The sequence below is a fragment of the Calypte anna genome, chromosome 4A (genome assembly GCF_003957555.1).
Source record: "Calypte anna isolate BGI_N300 chromosome 4A, bCalAnn1_v1.p, whole genome shotgun sequence".
NCBI classification, from domain to species: Eukaryota; Metazoa; Chordata; class Aves; order Apodiformes; family Trochilidae; genus Calypte; species Calypte anna.
The window spans coordinates 18,913,868-18,934,223 of NC_044248.1; positions in this window are offsets into that span (position 1 = coordinate 18,913,868).

Below are 20,356 nucleotides of genomic sequence, written 5' to 3' on the forward strand. Positions count from 1 at the left end.
AAGACCTCACGGGAATCAGCTTTGTGTTCTGAAAAACATTAGGTGTAGATCATTGCAGCAGTTTATTGACACCTACTGGGAGGAAAGCAACTACTGACACCTACTACCACTAATCCTGTGTGAGTTTGCTCTCTTGAACTTCTGCAGGTAACCCCAGCTGGCTGCTCTTTCCACTCTAGCAGACTGCTACAACTGTTTAGGTTTTTTTCTCTCTCAAAATAAGAAATAACCTCAAGAAATGACTTTTAAAACCACAGTATGTATGTTTTGGCAAAGATCTTTTTGCTCACAGTCTCATGTGAACAAAGTCACTGTGATATCACATTTGTTGGACCAGGTGGGAAACGATCAAAAGCAGGTAGGCTCTTGAGGTTTATCTAGACATAGAAGAACAAAACACTACAAAAGCTGCATCTCTTCTGTGATATTCTTTCTACTTTCTGCAGAACTTAATGGTACATCCCTCAGGAGGCTGAAGAGTCACATAAGAGTGATGCCAATCATGAGCTGACAGAGAGAGAGGAAATGAGTAGCACGGCAGACAGAATCAGTGATAGGTTTGAGAGAGTCAGTGGGGTGCTGTATTGTAGAATAAAGTGCATCTAACTTTGAAAAGTAGCAGGGATGAACATGAGAGAAAGTGCCATTTAATTTCACTACATTATCTCTAAATCAGCTAGATGGGATCACTACCATGTTTCTACTGGTTTTTATGTTTACTAAAAAAACATGGGGCAAAACAGATTAACATAAGCCACATCTGCTTTTACAAGAAGACAAATGGCAAGGAGTAGAAGCACACAAGATGACATTAGCTTTGTCTTACATAGCAGGAAGAAGTAGAAAGGAGGGCAGTAAACATTAAATATGCTTTCTGGATCTCGTTCGCTCATTTGTCCATGTTCTTGAAATCTTATTTGTGCTCCAACAAACACACATAGGAAGTGTGAATTTAAAAATCACCAAACACCAGTACTGTGACCTTATTAATCAGTATTTCTCTAGGTCATCCTAGAAAAAGAGAGCTGAAATGAAATTAGTTCTTTTGGTTGCTCTCTGCACAGTACTGTGCTAACCTTTAAGGACTTGTGAACATCGTGGGTGACAGACAGAGGCCATAAACCAAAATGACATCTTTTGGGTGAAGAAGCAAAAACAGTACTTTGGTTTCTTTCAAGATAATTGATTTTATTCTTTTTTAAGTTAGAAAGATATTACTTAGTTGAAAATAACCCCCTTTTTTCCCATTATGGAAAACCCAGAAAAAACAAAATTAAAAAAATATGGAACAAATGAAAATAAGATGTTTCTTTATCACTGGAAAAAGAAACTAAGATTTTTCTCCTAAAAGGGCAGAATTAAATGATGCAAAGTAAACTTTTAAAATTCAAATATAACAACAGAAATTCTAAAAAATTTGTTAGAAAACAAAGCATTCAGCTGCACAGCTTATTTACTCTAAAATACTTGTAACCAAATCCCCCTTCCCCTTTTTATTTTTTAAGAAAAAAACCTTACTATAACGATTTCTACTTGAATAACTCTGGTCAAGGTGAGTATCAAATTTCCTTTTCTCATATAAACAAAAACTTGGTTCCTCTGATACACTTAATAAATGAGAAGAATGCATATAGGTTCCTCAGGTGAAATTACTACCACTAAGAACACCACTACTGGTCTGTGCCATCACTGGTTCCTAGTACATTTCTTTGGGATTGTGCAACACTTTGCTTAACTCAGTAATACCTGCACCAACATTTCATGGTACACCAGCACAGACAACACACATGCTAAAGATTTTCCATCTTTTGCAGTAATTCCATTTTATTCCCAGGTACTACATGTCAAGCTAGGTTTCTGAGGACATAAAAGGCCAGAATCCCACAGAAGTACCCATACATCTGTGAAGTTTCACTTGTGTATTTTAAAAGCCTGGGAGGAATGAGGGGTTCCATTCACCATCTTAAGGATGTGCTGCAGGTAAAAGTTAGGGTGAGCTTACTGCATGGTTAATGTGACAGGCTAGCAATTGCTTTTCCTGGAGCAAGACACTGGGGGCAGTCATAGTCTGTTATTAGAACATAAATATGGCTGGACAATCTTTGTGCCAGTTACAAATATTACAAACAACTCCTTTTTTCACATCATTGAAATGCAAATGATAATTCTTTACCACTAAATGGGATTTTCAAGTGCCTAGAATAAAATTCTGCTATGTATTCTGAGTGTTCTGTGATAGACTTTTCTGTGTATTATGTCTAAATTGTAGTATATTAGAAGATTAGCCCATAACAAATCAATTAATCTTAACTTTTGAACATAATTTTTTTCTTAAAATGCCTGTTTTTAAAAAATTTAAGTCACCTAGCATGTTATGTAGTTCTGTAGCTTGCATTCTGTTCCAGTTAGAAGTTCCTTATTTGAGTCCATTTATTTGTAAGATTTTGATTGTTAGAATCAGTGGGTGTTAAAATACACATAGCTCCTTACATCATAAAAATAATTGCCATTTTTATCTTTATTGACACATATAATAATTTTTTACTCAAGCAATGGGTAACTATAGCTAGTGAGAAATATGCCCTATCTGAAAAAAAAAAGTATTCTCCTTTTATGGAACACTTAAAAATTAATATATTCAATTTTTCCACTCAGTTATCTAACATAAGTTCCAAACATTATTATTTTCTACACATGATAAATTTTTAACTAATAAAAAAATTAAATAATTACTTATAAAGGGCACAGCTTTGCTAAAGTTAGTTGGAACTTTGCCAATTACTTCAGTAAGCAAAGGCTCAAGTGGATACTGCTTGACTTGTAATCTTCTTGCCTATGCTGAGTCCATTTTGTTGTTAAAGACAGTTCTTTGAGTGCATATATGGATGTGCATAAAGGACAATAAAATCTACTATTAAAAGCCAGGAACTATATCAAACCTTTTACTAATTGCTACATTTACTATGAGGATGATGCTTTTAAGATTCTTTCTTACCAGAGGTTCTAAAATTGGTCTTTCATTATCCCTTTATTTATTTATTCTGTTCTGAATTTTTATTTTTTGTTTCTGCAGGCACTAAGCACAGAAATCTCATCCTCATCTGTGTTCCCACGCTATTCCCATGAAAATCTCAGGCTTGCAGACAGATGCACTGCAGATCCAGAGAGTTGTAAATGGGTCCAATTCTGTGAAGTGCTGGGCACTTTCAGCATTTCCCCAGGATCGTGCCCTAATAGTAGAATTTCTTTCTGTATCTTTCCAGCTTCCCCAATCTTTGTGTGGCAGAGTACAAAAATGTAGTTCACAGTTTCTAAGCTTTCAAAACTTTCCAGAGGGAAAAAGCTCACAAGAGTCCAAGTACACTCTTGGCTTTCATACCAATACCAGTCCCGGGAGGAGAGGTTGAATTATTCCATATTTTTGTTAAGAGGGACTATTAAAGTATGAAACGCTTTCTGCAAAAGCACTTTTGACTGAATCTTATGTTCACACTCAACTCTTCTCAAACCAATATTTCACAAGCATTTAAAAATATTCCTGACCATTAATGATGGTGCAAAGAACTCCATAAAGCCACAAATCCCATTTCACCACGTGAAAACACGAGGTGTTTTTTTGAAAGCAGATAGTCTGCAGACTGACAGAGTGGGCTGCTGACAAAATAGCTGTATTTTATATGAAAAAGACAGAGAAAAGAATTATGAGCAGGGTAAATATAAAATTTTAAATGCGCCTGCATTAGTCCCTCCTTACTTTTGCACATAAAGTAAAATTAGAGTTGGCACAGGAAGAGTAGATTTTTTAAAAAAGACGGATTTATATCTTGTGTCTTGGCAGTAAAATAAGCAGAAATATGGCTTACTGAAGATAAACCACCCAACCAACAAACAAAATAATAAAACTGTACCAGTCTTTCTACCAGTAACTGTTTTTCATTGAAAAGGGTACCCTTGACCACCCAAGTGCTTTATATGTTCCAAATCAATGTCTGCATGCTGAACTCTGAGAAGAGGGAACAATTTGTGTCTGAAGCAAGTTGCAAAAACTTGCTGTATAAGTCAAGACAGAAGTATAGAATGAAATGTCTATTCTGTATTTGTCTGTTTTTGCTTATCACAAGAAACATTATGATAGCAATTGAGGAACTGAGTATTCATTACTTTGTATTTAGTACCAAAGAATGTGAGAGGAAGAAATAAACCAAAACACAGGTAAATTGAGATTTTTAGTTTCCGTTCTTAATTTTAATTTCTCCATTGTTTTGTGCTTCTAGTCTCATCAAAATCTAGACTATCCTGATTTACTATTCATAGGCAAATCCTTCTCCCTGACATCTGGTCTCACTACAATTCAGAAACAGAGGAGCAGCAAGAAGTGAAGACTCAATAGGCTAAAGACTGCTTGGAGACATTGCATGTATTTCAGCCTGTGAGGATAAATGAAGTCTACCCAAGCATGCTGAAAGATATAGGTGGTGTGATTGCAGGGCCAATTAACATCTGTGAAAAATCATGACAAGCATGAGGTGCTCCTGTTGCCTGGATAAAGACTCACACTCATCTTCAGCCAAACATTGCCGAGCACACCAGAGGTGCTCTGCATTCATTTCAGGAAAAGATGGAATCCTGTGAAAACTAGAATCAATGAGATCTTAGGGAGTCCCCACAGCAATGAAGGACTGGGATGCTGACATACAAAAAACCTGTGGAATCTCCTGCTACTTGTACTGATCGTGGTTTATAGAATCACAAATAATTTCTTTCAAAGGCAATGAAGAAAGGAATAAATTAAACCATACCCATATGTAGCAGACGGAACCTTCCTTGGGGCATGGCACTTTGAAGTCAAGCAGGTGTTCTTGTTGGGGTGCACAAACAGTGCTCCACCTTGTCACCTTTAGACTTGGCTGGCCTTGTTCGGTGCTTCTGCTCCGGACTCAGCTCACCTCCTCCTCTGGCTGCTCGAGAGTGAGCTGAGCATGCATTCTGAAGCTCACCTTTTATTGGTTGCCCAGTCCTGCTCATGCGCAGTTGGGGTCAGCCCTAATCAGGCACAGGTGGGCTTGGCACAAGCTCATGCCTCCCACCTCGTAATTAGCAACACCTGATTGCTTCATTGCCTCATTTCACTACACCCATACAGATGCTGCACATTTACAACAGGTTGTCTTGAAGTACTTTTCATGAATATCAAGAAAACAAATAATGGCAGAAGAAGGAAGTGTTGCTGCCATAAATAGTGATAAGAAATTTTCATGGGTTTCCAGGTGATCTGAGCAAACTCAACCTGTGTTTGTGAGAATGTGGCAACAGGTGCACATGGCTTCAAAGCTGTATTTCACTAGGACCAAATAACCGAAACTTTCAGCTTGATAAGCACCACAAAAAGACCATATCTTTCAGAATGTGTTCCCATGGGTGGTATATCTTATGAAACCTGGTTTATTCTAAGTCGACTCTCAGTAACTCAAGTGCAGTCCTGAAGTACTGGCATGACCAGCCTCCATTTCTTTACTTCTAGAGATCCCCAAACTTGCTGTGTATGCACAGGAAGAAGCCTGGCATATGACCAAATACACTGCAGCAAATTTCCTGACTTTTTTTTTTTTTCTTCCTATGCTGAGAATTCCACGAGTAGGTTATTAGAAAGGTGAGGCTCAGTAAAATATGTTGCAAGAGATTTCTTTAGTACTTAATTTTTATAAAGTGCACTTGAAGATAGCCTCTACTTTCAAAAGCTCTTCTCACTCATATGAAGTTATATAAAAGTTGCTGCAGCTACAGATTTCTGGCTATTGATGCAAATCTTGGTGTTTTGATAGCAGTGATTTTCTGTTAAGATTATTAATAATTGCAAAGTACTGAAGATGATTACCACTGTCATTCCTACTTCTTTTGCAAGTTGTTTAACATACAAAGTATTATAAAAGTTAAATAATTTGAAAGATGCAGTTATATTTTCCTCTTGCTTTTCTTTTTTCTTGGTCTTGTCCTTTGTTTTTTTAATAAGACACCTCAGAATTTCCACCTGAGTGTTTTCAGTTTTTATAAGCCTGAAATCACAGAAACTACATGAAACAAAGTAACGCAGAGCAGATAGTCTCTGTGTCTTATAGGCAATTAACTACCTTTTAGTTCAAATAAATAATCTTCAGAAGATTAAAATGTTCAGAATGTATTCAGGCTGTAATTCATAAGTGTGCATCAGTAAATTAATTTAGTAAATTAACTCTAATAACTGAGATATAAAAATTGGCATGGTTTTTTTTGCACATCAGGAAGAAGGGAAAAAATTAATCAGCATTTCTGCCAAGACTGGAGAGTCATCTTGAAGTTTGGTTTAGTACTGAGAGTATATGCTAAACAGGAGAGAGCAGCATCACTGGTCCTTTCTGCTCTGTATCCTATCTCCACTTGTGATTAATACTTCAGAGGAAAATGTAGCTGGTCCTTCGTCCTCTGATTATTCCTATCCAGCAAGGGTTAATTATCCTGTTCTGATGCCTAAAGGTGATGAAATAATAGAATCATTGTAGAATTCAAATGTGTAGAATAGAATAGAATATGTAGAATTAAAATCAAGTGTGAGTTTTTATTTGAGTTTTTGTTTCACTGAAAAACTTAAAAAAGAAAGGTTTTTTAAGGCAAAATTTTTCAGGACAAATCTTGCTCTTCCCGTAATCTACGATAAAAATGATTGTGTATGGGAATTATGGGAAGAAGAGAGCCCTTTGACACCATGTCACACTTTTTCAAAGACAAGCAGGAAGGATGAACTAACTTTCTTACATAGACATTAACTTAATTTCTTTAAATGACAAAACTGTCCCAATCTGCAACATTTTCTACTGAGCTCTATCAACAGTTAACTGTCCTTCTGCTATAAATGTGAATGTTACTGCAAGGTTGAACTCTGATTACATTCTGCAGCAAATGAATCTTCTCACGCCTTTGCTGGCAAGACTTAAAAGCCATCCACTCTTAGATATCTTTTCCACATTCCTACATACAGATATCAAACCACTCATTATCCTCTGGGCTTATTCCTCAGTGCTAACTAGGACCTGAAGATATGATATGCTATAAAAGTATTCATTCCTCCTGAAGTGAAAAAATTAACCCCAATTCTATGTGCAAGTATCAATTTAATTTGAATTTTCTGTGCACAAATAAACATTCCCAAGAGTAACCACTGAGTATGATCCCACGTAAAACCCTGAGCACTGATAGAGTTCTACCAAAGGAATTTTGGTAGTTGAGTTTAAAACAAATTAATGGGAAATATTCCTGAGCTTTGGCAAGTACTGAATTGTGTCCAAGATCACTAGAGACTATATTTTCCCCTGATCTTCTCTGACTTGAAATGCTAGGACAATGGATATTGCTCTTGTCAATTCAATCTCATATTCACCAGATGCTTCGCTGTCCCAGTGAGTTTTTGAAACTACTACTGAAATGCAATTTAAAAGAATTGGTACCTGGGAATAAAGGGAATGTACTCCTTTTAACAAAGGTCATGTCATGCCTGTGTTGTGTTCTATCTCATGAGAGAAAGAGGTGGAAATGTTGAGCTGTCTCATAATGAGAGTCTTCAGTCACCTATCTCACAAACCCAACAATAAGACAAAGCCCAAGTCCTTCTGCCAGCTAGAGAAAAGAGTAAAGAAAACAATCATCTTCCACCCTTCTGTAAGTCATGTGAGTAGATCAGAAGGGAATAAGAATTTTGATTTATTCTGTAATGTTTAGTTACAAAGCCATATAAAAAAGAACCTTGAAACCCTATTCAAAGTGTCTTCTAACATGATATAGCCCATGGCAACCAAAAATACCTTAAAGTTTGACACTAATTTTCTCAAAGTAATTTAGGAACTTCTTACATGTAGATGTTTAATTTCTGGTATGCAAACTTTGGGATGAACAGCTTACCTACTACCTATAAATGAAATTACCAAAATATTTGAATATTTCTTTACCCTGAAATGAAATAGCAGAACAGGAACATCAGAATGAAATGCTTTGTTAGACTCGCTTATTTGGGTGAATTAATCCTGTAGGTGAAGAACACAGCTCTTTAACACAGTGGGATCAGTTCAGGGTTAATGAATTAGGCAAAGATTTGGAAGGGTCATAAGAAACACTGGTATAGTTTTCCTCATGTACTGCCTTTTAGTGGAAGGACAGCTGCACTATTTGGGAAAATCCTTGCTCAGCTGAGTGAGAGTCAGTTCCAGAGTATCCAGAATCTGACATTTAGAGCAGATATGTTTGGTGAAGCAGTGGAAATAAAATGCTTGGTAAATACTAGAGCTGAACTATATAGGTGACCTGCACGGATGCTGGCAGTACTGGGAACTTCACACAGACACATACATAGCCCTTGAGAAACAAAAAAGAGTAACAGTATAATTACTAGTTTGAGGAGCTGAGCTACCAGAACTTCAGTGAAAACAATAAGGCAGGAATTAATAGCTCATACTGCTTCTGTGGGAACTTCAAATGACAACACAGAACTCAATGGGAATTTCTCATTTAATTTATGGAACAAGTTACATACTCCACATGGATTCACATGAGATGGTGATTAAGTGGTTGGAAGAATTTAGTCCATTTCTCATTTTGGAAGGTAATACTAATGGTGTTTTTTGAGTAGATTTGGCTAGTATTAGTGTCAGACCACAAGGCAGCATGGAATGAAAAAACATGCCAGTTTTCTTCCAGTAAATCCAGTAAAAAAAACCCAAAAGATTATCTGCTAGTAGATGACAATGATGTATTTTTTCTTATGAAGATAAAAATATAATTTATTCATCCAGATTAAAGATAAAAAGGCATCCTTCAGTAGTTAGGAGAGAATCTTAAAAAAGAATAATAAAAGTAGACAAAAATGTGTGCAGGGTTTATCTAAAAAAAAAAAAAGAAATTCCTCAGTCTATTTTGCATCAATAAAAATAGTATTGTATTTAATCTTCCTACTTAATTTTTCATTTATACTCTGCTATCATAGTTATGCATTGTGTGTGTTCCTAGAATGATATTTTTACTATGAAATGTCAGTCTTTCAAAATACAAATTACTCATTGCATTTGTTGTCTGAAACTATTTCCATCTTAATTTGTAAAGACAGTCAAGACCCACCAATTTCAGATGGAAATTATCATCCATCATCTTCCTATTTTACCTTACACAGTCCAAATCAGTATCTTCATTGTTATTCTTTCTTTACCTGCTTTTGGTTTTAAACCTGACAGAGATTTTAACCCTGCTGATTTGTTTCTTTCTCCCAGTATGCCTTCTTTCCTGAAAGACAAATGTGAATAGATCCCTTGTCCATTGGCTTATTAATGTCTTTCTCTATTGGTACAGAATAAATTTTCAATATCAGTTAACAAGTAAAGTCAGTCATTGATTTCTGTAAACTGTTTTTTCCTCAAAGACTCAAAAAGATCCATGTCAAATGCTGTCCCTAGCCCACTGTTATTTCTAGAGAAGATACTGAGAAAAAGTTCTAGAAAATGTTTTAATTGATAATAAGTCTGCAATATTTTTGTCTGTCTCCTAGCATGAAATATCTAATCTTGGTCTTGTATCTGAAAACTTCTCGAAGTAGGACTGTTACTGAAATTAAACAGCATACTTGCAGCAATTAAAAAAAATAATAATGGTGATATTGGTAGCCTGCTAGTTAGTATTTGTGCTTTCATTCTCATCATGATCAGACATGATAACAATTCACAAACCTATTTTTAAGTGGTGACAACATTATTTGTATTACTGAAGCACCCAAAAGCCACAGGCTTGGTTCACAACTGCATTGTGCAAGATCCTGTACAAACAGGACAGAATAATTACCCATACACCAGAAGGAATGTGACCAGTATAAAATAAGAACCCTTATGCAGGCCAGTATGGGAGAACAAGGAAAATGATCATTTGTCTCATATAAATAATATTTTAGGTAATCTGGGAACACTGGGATCTTGGCTGATAAACTTTTTCATATACTCCAGCAGAAGTGTTGAGTAAGGGAGTATTAGGGACAATACATTAGATGGCTTTGCTGATGTATGTGCGAAGGGTCCTTATGAGGGAACACGTGAAGGAATAAAGTCTCACATTTCAGATTTACCTGCAATTTTGAATGTTATCTTATGAATATTATTCTAGAGCATCTAGCATATCATAATCTTGAACATATACAAAATCTAGTTGTTTTCTTAAACAAGAATATTTTGCTTTAAAATTGTAGTAGTGCTTACAAATTCTTTCCAGTTATATCTACCTTGGTCTTATATCTGAAAACCTCTTGAAGGAGGACTGTGACTGAAATTAAACAGCATACTTTCAGCAATTAAAAAAACCAGAATAATGTTATATCCATGAAGGGAGGCTGAAAACAACTAGGTTTGTTCAGCCTTGAGAAGAGAAGGCTTAGAGCAGACCTTATTATGATATTCCAGTACATAAATGGGGGATACAAAAAAGGTGGAGACTCCTTATTTACAAGGAGTCACATGGACAAGGGGCAACAGGTACAAGTTGGACCTAAGGAGATTCCTAGGGAAATGAGGACAGCCAGATATTGGAATGGTCTCCCAGGGGAAGTCGTAGATTCCCCCACTTTGGTAAATTTAATGTTTCAGCTTGATGGGATGCTGAGACATTTCATATAAACTATAACATTAGGCCAGATGATCCTTGAGGTCCCTTCCAATCTGACATTCTATGACTATGTTTATTTCCTTTTTTTGATATTGCTAAAAGTTATAGCAATGACTAGATTGTTTTCTTCATTAACCATTTTGCCATTTCATTTGTAGTGAAACACGAACTTTCATTATCTTTTGCTTTTCCCTCAATTCCTGTTTCTTCTCAAAAACAATCACTCAGTTCTGAAGGCTCCCAGTCACTTACTCCCTGTGGCACTCAGCTGCTCCAGAGGACAACGTGCCCTTAAGTGTCCTCTCTCTTTCTCCTCTTTCTTATATAGGAGGATTACAAAAACCATTGACAATTATGGAGCTTTTGAACACTGGAATAATTTCCAAAATATTTTTCTCTACTCTATATGCTAGATGGAGTATACTCTAGTGCCACTTTAGCTTGGAGGGGTGATATATTTTCTAAAGTTCTCTCACAGTCATGACAATGACTTTTGTCAAAACTTGTGAGCTGCCCAAATGTGTGATAGAGCCCATAAAAAAAAAAAGCAAGCATTAAAGATTTTCTTACACCATGAATGGCAAAATTATTAAATTAGGTACTATTCCCTAGTAGCTACAACTACTCTGTTCAAGTCACAGATCACGAGGCTGAAGCATGTTTTTTTCAGTGAATGCTTACTTACATGCTGGATTTGTTGCAAGACTAGGGTGTTAAATATCATTTATTTCCCTACAGCAATCTTTCAAACCATTGCCTTACAGCTGTCTAGCATTCTCACTGTAACACAGTCATTAAAGATAACACTAATAGTCAAAGGAGACTTAGCAGGAAAAGGGCATTTCTTGACAATGTTACTACTGTAATTTAACTAAAAATGATTTAAAACTGTCCATGTGTAACGTGTTTACACTACTACCAACTAACACAAACACAGTACTAGAAGTGTAAAAGGTATGCTAACTGGAAGGGATCTTCTGCCTCTGCTGCGATTAACTGCACCTACACCATTTGCAAGAGATTAAGGAAGTTTAGAATTAGAAAATATGTGTTACACAAGGACTATAGTGCAAAAGAGCCACTGACAGGCAGACACCCATGAAATGCTGCCTTGGAATTCATATATTCCAGCTTTCACTCTTCCTGGTAGCCTGGACAGCAGCAACAGGGGATCTGATGGGGCTCACGTTCTTCAGGGCCCTGCAGCAGAACTTCTGATGACCTCGAGTGATTAAGGGTCAACAAACTGCAGCCTGAAGCAACCATTCTATGAACTTTGGCACATTCTGAGTAGTGTCCTGCTGATTTGTTGCCTTTGGCCCTTATCTTGCAGTTTAGCAAGGATTGTGAAATTCTGAATAAAGTTACAAGACCGATCGGGTCTGTCTTTGTGACTCAAGGTTTTGCTCTCCAAATGCTCTCAGTCTTCAAAATTCCTTCAGTAAATACTCTCAAATATCAGCTACACGTACTCCGATAGGTGTGTCAAAGGACCCAAAAAAAAAAAAAAAAAAAAAAATTGGATAAATATAATGTGGGGCAGGGAAACATTATCAGAGATTATGTGTGGTAGTACTTTGTTTGGAAAACCAACTTTTCTTCTATGTGTGCACAAACCTTAGTTGATAAATGAGAAAACTCTGCTGTGAAAATAAGTACTGCATGTAACTATCAGATGGATGAAGGCAACAGCTATATCAGAAAAGTGCAAATATCTTTGTAACATAAAAAGAAAGAGAAGAAGAGCCTTCCACTTTGAAAAATAATTGTGGTTCTAACCTCATTGACTCCTAAAAGTCCAAGTTGCCTGCACAAGAGGACTTCAGTCAATCAGTCAATTAATTTCTGAATATTTTTTTTAAGACTTTTGCTTTCAAAGAAGAATTAGGTCTTGGGAAGAAATTAGAAGTTCTTCCTCCTTTAAACTAAAAGTAGGAGAATTTATAACTCCCTGGACTTTTTTCTTGCCAAAGTTTTTTTTGCCATTGAGGTTGCTTTGGTGCTGCAATGGAATACTTAATGGAATAAAGATATTAAGTAATAGTTAATCATAAGTATATACATAAATAAAAAAGAGTGCAGAAGTCATAAAATATTATCTTGGCTATAATTCTGGGAAAGAGGCATCTCATTTCAAATAAGACAATGTCTCTTTATTCAAATATTTAATGAGACCTCTGACACGTTTCAGCATACTTTGAGATGTAAACCTAGTCAGATGCAGCTAAATAATCCTACTGCTTTTCTTCTAATCTTTATCAACAAGAAGGTAGTTCTTACTTGGGTGCTTTCTAACATCTGTTCTCTCTTCATTCTTTTCTTACACTTTCTCTGAGCAACCAGGACCAAGTAATAAAATAATCATAGGTAGAATTTTGTTCTTCTGGCTCTCTACTTCTTTAGCCGGGGTAATTCCTGGAGAATTTCTCATTCTAGCAAGGAGCTTTGGAAGACCACTCAGAGGTTTTCAGTATCTACAGTCAAATTGCTGAACACATAGGCAAGGCATACATTTTCAAAACTAACTCAGAAGAACAGAAGTTAATGAAAACTGTTCAACTGCAGAGGTAACACAAGAACAACAACAACAGGGTTTTTCTTCATGGAAATCATCTTAGTCATGGAGGTCACATAAAATGCAATTCATAACATTCAGTGGCAGATGTAGGTCCCTTGTACTTCTTCAGCTCAAGAGCTGTCTAATTTTGCCTCAGACACCTAAATTTTTTTGTAAAAAGTCTGTCCTTCTAATAATTTTCAGAAAGTATTAATTAGTAGTTCGATTGAGAAAACAATTTTGAACAATTATATGTCTTCCAGAAGTGCAGAATGTCTTCCAAGCACACAGAATCTTTGAATTTTTTTTTAAAAACAAACCTAAATCCCTATCTTTTCTTAACATGAAGCCTAGGTGCTTTAATTTTCCTTTCTTAACATTTCTGTATTTCCAAGAGTTTATTCACAGGATGTACTAAAAATGTGAGAAACTCATTAAAGATTTTTTTCATTGCCTAAGAGTATAGAGGTCTCATAACATGCTGTAATCCCTAAACATGTTGAAATATCACCCTGTGATGGCAACTGTAAAACTGGATCTTTCTTGAATGGCTTTTATATTGGCAAAGCAGCAAAAGAAGAATCAATTGCATGTGACTCTGTAGCAAAGCTCCACGGTGTGCCACATAGTTCAGTTTTAATGGTTTGGAAGCTGAATATAAAATATAAATAAATATAAAATATAAAAATAATATTATATATAAATATAATATGAATATAAAACTGGCTGTATTACTCTGTTACACTCTAATATAAAAATAATATTATATATAAATATAATATAAATATAAAACTGGCTGTATTACTCTGCCCTATCTACCTTATGCCTACCACCTCACTGACTCTCCAATGGAATACTGAATTTTTAAACTATTTGTTCATTCAACATATCAACTGCGTTAGCTTATTGTGAAAATAAACTTATTGCTCCTGTTCAACCTTAAGGTTTACACTTAATTTCTCTTTTTTTTTTAGATAAACCTGCCAATTTCAGCAAGTGCTACATTTTAAATATCATGATCTACAAGTTCTTTCAGGCTTGAAGATGAAACCTGGACAATTGTTTGAGGTGCTTTGAAACTTCTCATATTTTGAAAAAACAGTATATTTAATCTCATGTATATCTAATCTCACATTTACTCATCAATATTCAAGATTTGTGTTGAGCACTCCTAAAACTATACTCTTGCAATATAAGATATACTGGACTGGGAGTTACAGCTTTGTAAAGAGAGTGGTAGCATTCTACAGGACCATGGATTATTGAGAGATTAATCTTGCCATCTACTCCTCACCCTTCTCTGAAACAAAATCCTGCTTTGTTTTCACACTGCAGTATTCAGTCTCAATGGCCTGCAGTTCCTTTCCAGCTGTCTCTAATGTGAGGTTTTTGTTCACCTAACAAACTTCTCTGCAGCAATAAACTTTTCAGTCCAATGCCATTCAAATATAGACCATGCACCCAAAACTTCAGAAAGACTTTGGAAGACCAAAGGATCTTCCCAGTTTCCTCCTCATGCAGTATCCCCTTTGACAGTCTGTATGACGATATATGAACTATTATTATCTACATAATGTATGGAGTATATTTAAAAGGCAATAATCATATTTCACTATATATTATGTGCCAGAATACAGGGAATTCCTCAAGTACCATCATAGGTGGTTTGGATTTCACTTCTCTTTTAAAATTAGGATAGTACAAAAATACCATAAAGATCATTTGGTAAGAGAAGGTAAATAGAACAAAATTTCAGATTGTAAACTGTGATTTAGGGAATAAAAAGAAACTAAAAACTTTGCTACTCTCTGTGTTAGAATACAGAAAGGCTCAAAGTACAGTAGTTCACCTGAAGAAGAAAAAAGTGGCAACACACTGGAATACATAGTTTCTACTTATAGAAAGCCCAACAAACTAAAAGCCCATACCATTCAGTTTACGATTTACAACACCTTCATTGTATAGTGCAGTGCAGAAAGTGGAAGGCTGTTTCATTTCTGTATTTTCAGATGCATGTCATTCCCAACTCCATACTTAATAGTGTGTAACTTGCCTGGAGGGGGGGAGATCAGAATGCATGGCATGTCTCACTGGGAGGAATTTTGTGCATTAAAAAACCCCAAACCAAGCTCTTTCAGCTATTTCACAGAGAGCTAACCACCCTGTCTTTGAAGACCAAAAAAAAGGAAGGAAAAAAAAAAAGAAAAAAGAAAAAAGAAAAAGAAAGCATGAAGTGAAACACAGCAGAGAGCAAGAGACAGAGAGACAGGGTAAGAGAGAGGGAGGAAGAAAGCACAGAAGCAAGAGAGTTGCTTTTGAGAGAGCTGTATATAAAGGACCTGAAGAAATGGCTTTCCATTATGTCACTCACAGCATGTCTGTGTCTGGAAAAATGTTTGAAAAGGCAGACATGGATTTCTTCCATTCCTGTGATGCAAACTATTCATGCCACATTTGTAAATTGTGTGCCACGAGTAAAGAATGCTGCGTACAAGGCATGAAGGGAGATAATCTAGATATTTAATCACTACCAGCAAACTTTGAGCTGATAATTTGGGCCTTGTCATTTCCTCTTTAACCTTTAGAATTCAGTTTTTCCAATTTCCTCCTACTTTTCAGTCCTACCTTGTCCTTTGCTTTTTTCTGCTTTCATCTCTCACCCCTTCAAGAAGTTGATGCAAGCTTTCTTTCTTCCTTCTTCATGTGCATGCTTCTACTTTCCTGTGCTCTCCATCTACTGGTAGAGAGATTAAATTGTTGCTGCTTTTCTAACTCAAATTCTCTGCCTTCATCCCCTTGCTCTGTGCTTTGTTTCTGGTCTTGGACTCAAGCCTGAAATTCTTTCCTAGATGAAACACAGGATGTTCTCACCAAAAGGCATATTTACATATTACATAGTTTCTTCCCCCTTTAATACATCTTTTCTTTCTTCAAATTTTGCATCTTCTCTCTTCAGGCACATACATATTATTTCAGACAACACAAATCCCCCCCAATTAATTAGCTGACATCACACTTGAAATAATCACAGCTACAGGTGGAGACATGGAGTTATGGAGGCTGAATTCAATACTAACAAGACTCACACCATCAGCAGCAATTATCAGTGATGTACTTCCCCCAAAGGCACTGGTCTTCAGCCCATTGCCTGGAAAATATCACCCAACCATGTTTGCTATAAATCCCTATATTTCTTCTACATTATTCAAATCACAGGTAGATATGTTATCCAGCTGCATATAAGAAGAAGAGAAGTAATTTAAATGCTTATAGGATAAGCAAAGCTGTCTTGCCAGTGACTGAGAGAGTGAAAGACACCCAGGCACAATGCTCAATGAGGAATAGAAAGTGTGCTTTGGATCAGAATGGGTAAGACTTGGTGTTAATAACTTTCCTGACTTTACTACAAGGTGCAAATCCAGAAAAAAAGTCAGGAAGGTCAAATCCAAGAAAACAGAAAAAAGTGAAAATAAAGAGAAAAATAAATAAATAAAAAAGAAAAAAACAAGGGGAATAAATTTAAAAAAAAGAAGAGGAAAAAAGGAGACCACTTTAAAGATTTAGTAGCATAGCCAAACTAAAGTGAATCATATTTTTAAAATAATTCTGCTCTTTCCTTATTTTAGATACACAGTTCTGCCTAAATGCAGTCAAATTCTGTAACAAATCCACATGGACCAAAGTGCCATCAAACACCCAACTATGGGGTATAATTATTAGGAGATCAGTTGAAAACTGTTTTAGAATAAGTGACAATACTTTACAATAAACAGAACAATTCCAATCTTGCCAGGACTACATTTGAAATGTCTGTTTAAATAGCTGCTTTATATAGTTATTATCACTTGGAGATTAGTGCTGCAGATTCTTAAAGCAGTAGGTTTCCTGAGTGTTTCCAAGCAGCTTAGATGTCATTGCTATACCTGCAATCATAGTGCATCTCACCCGCTCTGCGTCACAACACATGGGCAAGCTGAGTGACCTGAGTCACTCCTGGTACGAATGTCATGCAAAAGACTTAAAAAAAAAAACAAACAAACAAAAAACCAAAAAAACCCAAAAAACAAAACAAAACAAAAAACCCAAAAAACCAGCACTGCCTCGGACACCACCTTACTCCTAAACTACTATCACCTCACAAAAGAACTCCTGAGATGACACTATTTTCTTCATCTTCAAACCACTCTGAGCTTTGCCTTCTCTTGAACTTGATAGATAAGGTAAGGGTATTGTGGATCTCAGTCCACAAGATGATATTCAATCTGTGCTGTTTAGTTTGACTGCTGTTCTTCCTGTGATCTAATTCCTAGCAGGATGTAAGAAGCACTCACAGACTCTGATAGAGAAACAATGGATTTCTTCATAGTCTGCCCAAAACCAAAACTGAATTTGCCCTTAGCAAAGCACAAGTTAACGAACAATTCAGCATCTAACAACAGTTTATCCTAGCTGAAGGTCTTGTGCAACACTGTTGGACTGAATAAAGTTGAAGCCTTTTGTCACCTATTGGTCTACTGGCAAAAACTTCAAGTTTTTTTTTCAAAGCTGTAAAGCCCCTGAGCCCCAGTTCCAAGAAAATCTGCAGTCTAGCTTTCTGAAAAATGTCTCCAAGTAGTTTTTTCCCTTTACACTCCTTTATATTCTCCAGAAAGAAGACTTGATGATCTTTTCTGGAACTCTCTTTCCTTTGTTTCCTTTGTTACTGAGTTATTACTGAAAGGTTGAAAACAATCACCAACCTGTAGAGAAGACAAACCAGGTGCCTTGAGTTGCCAAAGAGTGGGTGTGAGTCCACCTGTGCCTGATTAGGACAGGCCCCTATTGGGCATGGGCAAGGCCAGGGGGCCAATAAAGGTGGAACACACACCCACAGAGAAAAACCTCAGCTCACTCTGGTGCAAGGCATGGAGAGGCCAGCAGCTCGTCGAGCCTCTGGAGCAAGAAAGGCTCTTCCCACTACACTTCTACCCTGGAAGCGCTGTGTGGTGGCTGGAGTCCTGGAAGAGACCAGCAGCTCGTCGAGCTTCAGGAGCAAGAATGGCTCCTCCCGCTACACCAACCTATTAATATTTCTATATCCATAGTTGTTATTAAAGGCTTCTATGAATAACATATCCATTTTACCACAGTAAGATGCTCTTCAACATTATTTTAAAAATTTACATAATAAAAAAAATCCTAAATTTCTACAGGTGATAAAATTTATCTCCCACCCTGTCTTCCATTTATTTTCCTTCAAAGAGACAGAATTCTATAAATGATGAGGTGTACACATGTAATAATGGGTGCGATAAATCTCAGCATGATTTTAACAGGAGTTTTAGGATTCTTTCTTTTCAGCAGTTTCCTCCCAATGTTTGGCATTTTTTACTTTTCTGAAATGCTCTTTCAGAGATGAAGCAGAGAAAGTGTGGAGGACAATTTATATAGAGATAAAGCACTATGATAGAGAAATAGCTTGCATGTAAGAGAAATAAGCCAAGAAAAGTCTTCCATGTCCAGATGTCTATGGTTCAGAGCATGTCTGCAGATGTATGGCATCAATCTAGACTATTTTGCACTTCCCAAGGTGTATAGCAGATCAGAAGATCTGTATAAAACATGGCAATCCCAGTGGTAGTACAGGGCATGCATGCACTGCAAATAGCAGGCACAGCAAAGCAACTGTGGCTCTGGAGTCAAATGCATCCCATGACTGACATTAAGAGTTTAATGGCAATGAGCTGAACCTTCTATCTCTTTTGGTGGGTTTAAACTTCTTCCTCAGAAATGCTCAAGCATTTTTTTGAGAACAATTTACTTTTCCTTCCAGATTATCAGCAAACGCCAGTTAACTGAGTTTACAAAGAGTGATTACTCCCCTCACACCTCAATCATCATCTCTTGCAGTGATCTCTTCTGCAAGTGTTGGCTCAAAGCAAAAGTAATGCAACTCCTTTCAGATATATACAGGTCTGCACTATAGCACTTTAAACACTAACAACAACAATTTTTACTCATAAAACTGCTTAGTGAACTTTTTTTTCTTCAGGGAAAAAAAACACCTTTCTGTGCTGTTGACATTAAGAATGAGTTCAAATCTTTTTCAGCAATTTTCCACTCACAGGCTTCTAACAGACTGCCTTTTAAAAATTTTGCCCATCTTTCATAGTGCACGGGACAACAATTCTGAGCTGGATTATGGGATTCAAGTTCTTCAATACAGAGATGCACTATATGGGTTACATGCTGACAGAGAAAAATTACTAAGTTGCTTTTTAAAAAAACCCATAATATAAATGTCATGTAAACTCTTCTTGGCAGCTACTGAAAAAAGAGAGTTAAAGTTTCATAAGCATATTTAAAGGAACTTCAAAGAAAAAAGAGGAAACTTGGTAAGAGATCAGCTTGGTCCATATGGAAGGGCCCAGAAGAGAGCCTTGCACTCAACTCACCTGGCAATAAAACTGGAGAAAAAGTGGAAGATTTCATGTAGTGTCTGACACGCAGAACAGATTGCCATGAAAAGCAGAGCCCAGTTTGCCTCAAACATCTTCATCTCAGAGTAATTTCTAAATTAATCATCCACACTGACTATAATCACCCACTGTTTTCATCACCATAATATTTAAGCTAACTCTTTAGCCTAATGGTTATAAATAGCTTTGAGAAGAAATAAGTAATTTATTTATAATTTTCACCTGGAAGTTGCTAGCAAATGGGCAATATATGCATAACCACTAATCACTAGAAATACGATGTACCTGGCAGTAAGTGTGGCATCATGAGAGGCCTCTATTTGGTTAAAAGGGTGAAAATAACTAAATAGATTATTTTATCCATGGATAATAGATAAACCAACTTTTTTCCTCAGTGCTAAGCACTTGCAAGTTGACATCTGCATACTTCTTTACTTTCACAAAATAAACAAGAGTTTGGGAACAACAGGCTAGGCCATATGTGTCATATAAATCTTCACTTCAGACAAAGCATCTGGTTATCAAAGCCAAAATGTGTCACTTCTAAATATTTACTGAAAAATAGATTAACAGCTAATTAAAACTGCTTTATTTGTGCATACCACCAATTTTCAAATAAGAAAAGAGCTGACCTGTGCTATTCAGAATACAGAACTACGATCGCAAATGCTCTTTACAC